Source organism: Ctenocephalides felis, unplaced genomic scaffold, assembly GCF_003426905.1.
Source record: "Ctenocephalides felis isolate EL2017-DRISC unplaced genomic scaffold, ASM342690v1 CF-g0.4_SCAFFOLD_03571, whole genome shotgun sequence".
NCBI classification, from domain to species: Eukaryota; Metazoa; Arthropoda; class Insecta; order Siphonaptera; family Pulicidae; genus Ctenocephalides; species Ctenocephalides felis.
In genome coordinates, this window is record NW_020539725.1 from 59,095,370 (window position 1) to 59,105,640 (window position 10,271).

At 30.9% G+C, this 10,271-nt stretch overlaps 1 pseudogene; it reads right to left on the minus strand.

Annotated features, from left to right (window-relative positions):
• Window positions 1-1,845: 1,845 nt before the first annotated feature.
• On the minus strand, window positions 1,846-8,395 carry LOC113386388 (annotated as a pseudogene).
• Window positions 8,396-10,271: the final 1,876 nt, after the last annotated feature.

The following is a 10,271-nucleotide window of genomic DNA, read 5'->3' on the forward strand; positions in this document are numbered from 1 at the left end:
GTTTTTTAAACCATTCAAATCGGTTGATCCGTCCGCCCGAAAACGTGGACGAAAAAACGCGGACATACAAAACACACACACACACACACACACACACACACACATCCATTTTTTCTGAAGTATGCCAAAATGTTCAGAAACCTTCAAAACGTCGAGAAATGTAAAAATTTTCAATTCCGATTTTTGGACGATTACTATAACTTACCCTACGGGAAGTTAATAATTTAAAGCGTTTAATTCATTGTTATTAAATATTTTATCATTGTTTATGAAGGAATTAATAAATAAAATAGAAAAGGGGAGATACTGATTTTTAGTTTAACAACCAAGTTCAATGTCTATGTAAAATTCTAGAAGCATAGAACGATGACTAATGTAAGGTATGCTCTGCATATGCATCGATTGTAGTTTTAGTTAAGTTAAACAGTTTTAGCAAATTTACAGAATCCAGATAATTTGAAACATTTGTAGACAATCTACGTTTTCAACGAATTTTAAATATTTCCAGCCGATTTAAATCACTTTTAGAGAATATACAGTATATAGAAAATATACAAAAGGATTAATTAATTTAAAACATTATCAGCTAATTTAAAACATTTTAGGCAAACTTAAATTATTTTAACATCACCCAATAATATTTTTCAACATTTTCAAGCAGTTATTTACAATTTTAGATAATCTGCAACAATTTCAACTAATTTCAAGCCGATTTAAATCACTTTTAGGCAATTTACAACATTCATAAAGTCTACAAGAGGATTAAAAAATAATTTAAAACATTTTCAGTTAATTTAAAACATTTTCAGACAGTTTATAAAACTTTTACACAATATACAACTTTAAAAGGCACCTTGCAATATTTTCAGATGATTTACTACATTTTCCGACAATCTGCAACATTTTCATGCATCTCATAAAATTTTTAGACAATCTAAAACATTTTCAAACAAACTACAAAAAATCTCAAAATTTTTAATAAATCTTTAACAAGATGACACACATATAGAAATTTCATTTCAAAAATATAGAAAGAATTTGTAATCTAACCCGTAAGCTTAATTAATATTAATATATACCTATTAAAGAATATAGTGGCAAAATTACATAATTTTATATTTTTATTTTTGATGAAAATGTAACAAATTTATATACATATACATATACATATACATATATATATATATATATATATTATATATATATATTTATATATATGGAACTAGATAAAATTTACTAAAATCTAGTAATACCTGTTTCATACACTTTGATATTGAAATTTTGAATAATTCGTAGTAGAAATTCAAATTTAGTATTTGCGTTATATAGATTTCGGCCAATTTTTTTAGTTTTCTTCAAATAACTTTTAATTTTACATACATACATATATATATATATAATATATATATATATATAATTATATTAATGTAAACACACCACACTTTTTACTGCACTATTTATCAGATAATATTAATATTACAAATTATAAATGATTATTGTAATTCCGATAGTCTTGTTAGCAAAAACATCTCACTAAAAGATAAGAATTAACTAATATCATCTAATAAAATTAACTAATACTAACTGATCAGAATTCTTGATTATATTTCAATAAATAACATTCATAAATTGCACTTCGAATCATATTATATTTTTATTATTTATATTCTCATATAAAAATATAGATAAACAATCTTATATATACATTTATATTTATAAATTATATACGAAATATAACAAGATGGTGTACCAACAACGTGTAATACTTTTATATTAAATAAAATTTATTTCAGATCTTTGTATCAACAGTCATCTCACTTCCGGATTTGTTTCTGTTCCCTGTAATTAATAAAATAGTGATAATTTATAAATAAATGTTAATGTATTAATAATTCCATTCTTTACTTGTGAAGTCTTAAGCAAAAAAGTGACTTTGTCACCATTAATTAGCTGCAACTCGCTGCTTTCAGCAATCACATCAAATTTTCTTTTCATTCGGGATTTTCTTGTTCTTCCTGCAAACTGTTTGCAAGATTCTGGCAAAAATCTAAAAGAAGTAGCTTAAATTATTTTATTATTTTTTTTTTTTATTTATATATAATATACATTATTTTCATATCTCAGTCAGACAGAGGTGCCTGGTATGAGAGATGATGAAAACAGTTTTCATATTCTATATATACATTTTATTAATATAATATCTATTAAAATTAAAATATCTCTATCTTTATATAACTCTTCAGTCTTCTTTGTCTTCAATTTCCTTATAGTATTTCTTTATTTTTCTTTTAAATTTATCGTCATCATTGGTCATCCTAATATCGTTTGGCAATTCATTATAAATTTTACTAGCGCTCAATATGAAATTTCCTCTCAACTTCTTCTTTCTATTGTGTTTAATGTTTTCATTTATTATCAGTCCTAAGTATTTTATGCTTTCCACTTCTATTTCTCTATTATTTACTTTAATATTTAGTTTAGTGTTCTTGGTATTTTTTCTATGTTTGAAATATATGTATTTTATTTTATCGACGTCAATTGTTAGTTTATTTTCAGTTAGCCACTCAATGTATGTTTTCATGTCCGTGTTTATAGTATCTTCGAGTCTTTTTTTTATTCTTATCTGCATATACTATGGCAGTATCGTCTGCATATAATATGTATCTTCCTTTTAATTTTGCGTCTTTAAGGTTATTGGTATATAATAGATATAATTAAGGTCCTAATACAGAACCTTGTGGGACTCCACAGGTTATGTTACATCCTCCACTTGTGAAATTTCCCACATTTGTCCTTACCACTCTTTTCATGAGGAAATCTTTGATAATGCTGTAAGACAAACCCTCTACACCCAAATCTATTAGTTTATTGAGTAATATGCCATGATCTACTGTGTCGAAAGCTTTTTGTAAGTCAATAAAAATTGCAGCTGTATGTATATTTTCTTCAAGGTGCTGACTGATGGTATTAGTCAAATCTATTAGGGCACCTTGTGTATTTGATGAAGGGAGGAAACCATATTGATGTTTATCTATTTTTTAAATGAGCAAATTGTAATTTAATTTTATATATATATATATATATATATATATACACACACCTAAGTCTGTTTTTTACAAGGTCTTTTTGTACACGTTTTGATATAACACGGTTTGAAAATTGAATATTTTTAATTTTTTTTTTACACGATTTTTATTCCATTTAGCACGATTTGAAATTTTAATGTACTTAATTTTTTTTGTCAAATTTATTTTTTGCGAAGTATGTTCAATCACAAAAAAGTATTTATGAAAGAAAAAAGTCTGAAACCATCGATAGTATTGATAGTTTGCGAACACTAGCTTAAAGATTTAAGTGAATCCCCTAAAATATATATAATTTATATATATATATATATATATATATATATAAAAAATATGAATTCTTGTTCTTAAAAATTCTTGTTTTTCACTAATTTTAATAGGTTTTAGGGATTAGGAACAAATCACCCATTTTTGTATAAGATTAATGTCTTTTTTTACACGGCTTCTTCTGGAACCAATCTACCGTGTAAAAACAGACTTAGGTGTATATTATATATATATATATATATATATATATATATATATATATAGAAATAAAACAATGTTATTCAAAGTGGATCTTGATATAAAATTAAGCAGTTACAGATACTACGATACTACTGAAGTTAAATAATACCTGTGTAATACTGGAGATATAAGTTCTGGGTCCATCCGTCCAACGTCTTGCTTTCCAGTAATCAGACTGACGATTAGACCAACAATTAAAACCGTCAAAATACCTATGGGACTTACCCAATGGTACGATAACCGGTATAAAAAGAACACATCGGATTCATCTATTTGTAGCTGAAAATAAATAATCGTTTCTTAAATTCGAATAAATTTTTAGGTATCACAATTCTCACCTGGTCCATATTGCTGGTCAATTTCAACAACACTCTGCAGTGCCGTTACCAAGCAACCCGTCACAACCATCCAAAGAAGTCCTCAGCCACTTTTCCTTGACAAGCCCTTCGGCCAATTTAGCCCTTGACCCGAAGCAACCCAGGCACTCATCAGGGCTCCTGCCACTGACCCTGTGATGGCACCACAAGGGTTCGACCAGGGCACCAGAGCGCCCAGGGCAAAAAGACCAAAGTGGTTCCGGCTGCTATAGAACTCAGGGTACTGGCCAACTAGGGAATACAATGCAAAATGATTATATTTAATTATTAAATTCCCTAAGGAGAAGTTTATGTTTTCATCAAAAATCCGATTTGCTAATTTTATGTTTTCTCAACGTTTCAAACCATTCTGAATCGAATGAGACCAATTTTACGGAAAAAGTATGTGTGTGTGTGCATCAACAGATTTTTTTGCCGTAAATCGACGTTTTCCTCAAAAAGTTGGACCGATTTCAAAAATTTAAAAACCCTTCGATGTATCTCGATAAGGACTATTGTTTGTCAGTTTTGTGCGACGATCGGCCAAGCCGTTTCGTAATAATAGCAGAAAATGAAAAATTTTTCGTCCACTTTTTAGCCCGCAATTCTGAATCGATTTTGAAATTCAAAAACCGTTCGAAAGATATTGGTTGGGAATCGTGCTGATTAGTTTTTGGTAAAGATCGGCCGGGTCGTTTTCTTGTAATAAAATGTTTGAAAAAAATTTTTTCGACGATTTTTATAATTAACTTAGGGTAAGTTATTGTAATAGTCCAAAAATCCCAATTGAAATCTTTTCATTTCTCGACGTTTTGAAGGTTTCTGAACATTTTGGCATACTTCAGAAAAAATGGATGTGTGTGTGTGTGTGTGTGTGTATGTATGGATACAATTTTTCGTCCACGTTTTCGGGCGCACGGATCAACCGATTTGAATGTTTTAAAAAACATTAGATTCCTATTGATAGGAGGCTGATTAGTTTTTGGCAAAGGCAGGTCCAGCCGTTACGGAGATATGGAGCAAAGAGTGCAGAAAATAGAATCGAGTTTTTTGAGAGAACGGATCATCTGATTTGTATGATTCAACAAAAATTCAGTTCGTAATGACGGGGAAAAGTGGTTATTAGTTTTTGGCTTAGGTAAGCCCAGCGGTTTCGAAGATACAGTGCTAAATGTTAAAAAAATAGCAGTTTTTGAGAGAACTAAGCGTCCGATTTTAATGATTGAAAGAACTTTCTTCTGCTTGTTTCAACAAAATAATTGCGTTTGAAAAAAAAGTGTTTCTAATTTTTTTTTCAAAAAATATTTTTGTATTTATGGTTTAAAAACTCAAAAAATTATCCAGGCTAAGCACAGTCTAAGCGCCACTTTGGTACAAATGTTTACCCGGTGCGTTTAGACTTTCCAATTTTGTGAAGAAAAAAAAAACTATTGAAAAATGTGAAAATGCCGCCAAGCTAAGCACAGTATAAGTGAAAATGTCGCACAGAATTATTTGCAAATGCGTTTAGACTACGGGAGCACTTTTTCAATTTTGTTCTATTGTAAATTAGGCAACTATTTTTTTTTGAAATTGAATTCAAAATGAAATGACGATTGTTAATGTTCTGAAGATAAATTGATTTATGATTCACATTTGATTTGTTCAGATATATATAACAAGATAGCAAAAATAATGAAAGTTACTGTATTTGTATTAATATATTTGAAAACATTTAAAATTTCTCGAATATTTCATTACGGTACGTCAAGTTCCAGCAATTTGCCTTAACGCACGATGCCAAGCCCACTATTTTATTTTTTGTGTGATTAAGACGATTATTTAAACATATCGGGAAATTCATGCAACTTGCCTCAAGGCAAAACACCAATGCCAACTAATTTTAATTTGGAGTTATTAATTGATTATCTCACACTGAGTACTCCTCCAAGATGCTCCACCAGATAGACACTGGCAACCGCCGCCGCTCCCAAGAAACAGGCGCACGCCCTCAAGGCGGTCACTCCGAGCATGTCGTTGTGTTTTCTCGACGAGGCACTCAATGAATTCGTAGAAGTCGATGCCACATTGCGAGCCAGTAGGCCACAACATCCCCTCGACAGATCACAAGCAACACTCCGAGGTGCAATGCAAGATCACCGATAGCGACTAAAAAAAATTAAATTTAATTAAAAAATGTAAGGTAAATTCCAACATGTATTCAGTATTCACCTCACCTCAAAGCTGCACCAAAAACTCCAGCTACGAACAGACCAGCTGCTCCAGGAATGTTTTTGGGTGACCTGCATCACGTAAACAGGCAACATCTGATCGTCAGCCTTCACCAGACCAGAACCCAAAGGGTCACAAGAACCCAATTCTGCAAATACTAGAAGACCAGTGTAGCAGCACAGGAAATAAGGATCGCTATGCCGAAAGCAAACAGTACAACCGATCGGAAAACAAAATAACGATTCAATTTTGAAAAAAAACTTCTTTAGGCGCGATGGATGTAAATCCGTACAAATGCAACGGAATTGTTACGCCAAGCTGAAGTGAGAGTCAGTCGCTCTCGATGATATGATTTCTATACGGGACTTTATACGTGCGTACGTCACCGAAAGCGTGAAGCATATTGTCCAAATTTCCGGTGTTATATCGAAACATTTTATGGTTAATAGTGGATAAATCGTGAGTTAATAAAAATATCAGGATTGGAATAATATTTTATCCCGTCCCCTTATAAATAATTGTAGTGGCAAATAATCGCAAATAATGAAACATATGAAAAATCTGCGCTGCGTAAGAAATGTAAGTTTATTGAAGTAATTTGTATTATTCGAGTTTTTCGAGGTTACTATATAATACCTTTGAGGTTATTACTAAATATAATAATAAATATAAATATGAATATAAAATATAAATAAAATAAAATATAAATATAAATATAAATATAAATACTAGTTATTACTAAAATGGAAAATATTTTTACAAAAGACAGATACTACAGTTGCTCAAAGAATGAAATTGTATCGCCAGCGAATATCAAAAACAAGCAGTCAATAATCGTATTTATTTTTTACTTAACTTAAATTTGCAACTTTGTACAGTAGCAATTAAGTTGTTCTTCAATCGCGTGTGATCCTTACGCGCACTCTTTTTTTTATATATAGTTTTATACTTTACTTACATTTTAGAGTGTCTTAAGGTGGGTAAAGACATATATCTCTGAACCATAGTCTGATTGACTGAATTAAAAGATGTCCAGTAGAAAAAATCCTCCAATGATACTGACCAAAACGTATGACGCTCATAAGGACTAGGATCAAAACACAAATAAATAAATAAAAATCAGATTAATCAATATTAATCAGATTAAATTTAAATCAGATTAGCAATATTAAAACAGATTTAATTTAATAAAAGTTGCCATAATTATAAACTCACTTGAATATTTGTAACCTGTCGCCTTTATCGGCTTTGGCGAAGACTTCAGAAAATCCTCCCAGATGAATTGATCCCAAAATGCAAACGAAAAGCAACGAACCGAAACGAACATTATTAGTGTTTGCCATGTGTCTGACCACACGACCGCCTTCAAACCACCCTGGAAAATGATAGTTTTTTTAAAAAAAGTTTAGTTTTTTATCAAAATATTAATTATGTCAATAATTTCTCACCATAACTGTATAGAAAATGCAAACGACACAAACTATGGTAGCAATCACATGGACGTCGACACCGGTGACTGGAAAACAAAGAAACTCAAAATGCATTATATGACCTATAGTATAAATTTTAGGCATAACTTTTCTCATCTAATTTGATTACCTTGATTAAAGCTAAAGCTGGCACATATATAACAATTGGTAGAAACAAGAGCTGGAAAAAATAATAAATTTATAATAAATTGCATTCGAGTTACTTTAATATTAGGTTGTCAAATATCTCCCTTCCGCTTTTTTGCTCTTGGTTTATAATACAAAAAGGCGGAAGGGGATATTTGACAACCTTATATGTGCATATTTAGTTACCTCGTCTATGACAAACATGACGGATGCTATCGTCCTCACAAACGGATTAAATCTCATTTCTAAATACTAAAAATTGTACATTATTTAAAAAATCACAAAGTGAAAATCACAAATATCTACTATTTCTACAAATACCTCATAGGAACTCTGAACTTGCAACTTGCAGAACATCGGAAGAAAAACATTGGCCACCACTAGACTCATCAGAGCGATTGGCACCACTATTATCCAATATGGGTTCCGTATCGAAATATCTCCGAAGGCGTACCCAAAATCGTTACACCAGACACATAACTAGAGAGAGATAGAATTGTGAATATTTCACCAAAAATTTTGATATTTTTTTTCCTTTACCTGGCGACGAGAGAGGCAGCCACTGGCAGAGGCCAAAATTGGAGTTTCCATTCAGAAACTCTTCTGTTCTTTTATTTTGCTGTTTTGCTGATTGTTTTCATCAGATTCATCCCCTGATTTCCTACATCCGTAATACAACCCTGTCAGGGCCGAAACGAACAGGGCCAGGCCAAAAACACAATAATCGATCGTGGTGAAATGGAAATCTGGCGAGGAATCATCCATTGTAATAAATATCTAAAAAGATAATAATCAATTAGGAAATAAACTGACTTTATTCAGATGATCTCGAAGTCGTTTTGAAATACATTTGAGAAGTATTCAATATTTTTATTGATTTATAAAATAGATTATAGAAATAAATCTATAACGATTGCCTAGTTAAATCTTATCTTTAGGAAAAGTACCACTGAGTTCGGCTTATGATTAATTATAATTCTCCTATTTAATTACTCATTAGCGGTATCTAAATAATAAATCAACTCTTATATCGTTTTACATGTCATAAATCACAGACAAAAGTTGTACAATAATAATAAATAATATGTTAAAAAATGTAGGTACTAATATAAATTACATACAATAGTTTAAAACAAAAATTCACAATAATATGACAAATTGTTAACTTCCCGTAGAGTAGTTATAGTAATGGGCCGAAAATCAAAAATCAAACTTTTTGCAATATCTCAACGTTTTGAAGGTTTCTGAACATTTTAAGGCATACCTCAGAAAAAATGGATGTGTGTGTGTGTTTTGTATGTCCGCATATTTTCGTCCACGTTTTCGGGCGCACGGATCAACCGATTTGAATGGTTTAAAAAACATTCGAGCAAAGAGTGCAGAAAATAGAAATTTGAGAGAAGTTTTCGAGTTTTGAGAGAACGGATCATCCGATTTGTATGATCCAAAAAACATTCAGTTCGTAATGACGGGGAAAAGTGGCTATTAGTTTTTGGTAAAGGTAGGCATAGCGGTTTCGAAGATACAGAGCTAAATTTAAAACGTAAAGATAGATAAAAATCTTCATTTTCGATTTTTTGCGATTACTATAACTTGCCCTACGGCAAGTTAAAAGTATAGGATAGGATACTAAAAAATTTGGAACTTGAATTGTAGACGTGGGTACAGAGCAACGTCTGTTGGGTAATCTAGTGTATATATATATATATATATATATATATATATATATATATAAATATATGTTCATACTAAAATCTCTAAATTTTTATCAATCTCGAAGGATTTCATTATTATCATCAACGAAATCATGATCGTTCTCGATCGATCGCTGATATCAGCTGAAATTGTTATCAGTTTCTAATTCGACTGACGCTCGTATGTTTTTCCTTTCTTCATACATAATAATAATAATGATTAAAATCATGATGATGATGTATAATGCTGATGTAAATCTTAATGTGGGCCCAAAGTCCACATTAGTCGGTCATTTTACGATGACTTTATCGACGATACAAATAATAGCGTAATACGGAACTTTGAAATTATATCACAAAAATACTGACACGTGATAACTTGTTTATAAACTAGTGGTGTATGGCATCGTGCCTTAAGACAAATTGCTGGAACTTCCCGTACCGTTTACCAGGACATGCAAAACACACACACATATTCATTAGTTTTCTGAGGTATGGCAGTAAAATGTTGAGAAACCTTCATGCAAAACATTTTATTTTCGATTTTCGGCCCATTACTATAACTACCCTACGGGAAGTTAATAATATTACTTAATAAGTAGCTGATTATTTCAAAATGACGATTTCGCTGGTTAGCACTGAGTCTCGAGATTTAAGAATAAAATTTAACACTTGTAACAATTGTAGGTAAAATCTTAATTTCTATTGATGGTAGGGAAATGCACTTGCCTTAAGGCAAAATAAAATTCATGCCTAGGTTAGAATAAATATAATAATCTTACCGATTTTATCCTTCTCGTGTGC